The following is an 864-nucleotide window of genomic DNA, read 5'->3' as shown; positions in this document are numbered from 1 at the left end:
TGGGGGGGGGGGTAATCAGAGAAGGCTAATAGTTCAAATGAATTTGTTCATTTTTTAGGCCGGTGGGAAGGCTGTCTGACTTTGGTCTGGACCCAGCTGGACTGAAAACGCTTTAAAATGGTGAGTGTAAGTAACAGTGGCATGTAAAACACTGTGGTGGAAAACACCTTCTACTCCAATATAGAACAGAGACTGAAAAGAACATAAACAATACATTTTCAGCTATTTTGTGTCTCAGTAACATTTTGCATGTCACCAAACTCCAAGAGACAGGTTCATTAGATTAATGTATAACTCCAGCATTGTGTGTCTGCGTAGACTTGTAACAGACTTCACTGATAGAAGCCTTCACTGTTTAAAGTGCCTTAGATTTTGTGTTACTTATTTATCTACTTTATATTTCATTTGTATTTTGTGGCATTCATGTGGATGGCAAAGTAAGAATTTCATTGTACAGGGAAACACGTTTCCTAACTGTGCATATGACAAAATAAACACTTTGACCTTGAACATAAACCCCATGAAATCATACAGAATATTCAAGTGGTAGAGAGGAAATGACAGGGACAGGTAGAATACAAATAAGCAGTGGTGTAAACTAAGAATATTTACTAAAGTACTGTACTTGCTCTAAGTACAGTTTTGGAAACTTCAAATTTCAACTTCAGTACATTCTAGAGGCAAATATTGTACATTTTAGGCCATTATATACAGTATTTTTGATAACTTCACTTTTCAGAATCAGATAAAAAAAACTGTTTGGTGGTGGGAAATCCACAAGCTACCCAACAGTAAATAAAATTACACTGATTAGGCATAACATTATGACCACTGGCAGGTGAAGTGGATAACATTGACTATCTG

Source organism: Monopterus albus, unplaced genomic scaffold (assembly GCF_001952655.1).
Source record: "Monopterus albus unplaced genomic scaffold, M_albus_1.0 scaffold411.1, whole genome shotgun sequence".
Taxonomy (NCBI): domain Eukaryota; kingdom Metazoa; phylum Chordata; class Actinopteri; order Synbranchiformes; family Synbranchidae; genus Monopterus; species Monopterus albus.
This window is presented reverse-complemented; position numbering follows the sequence as displayed.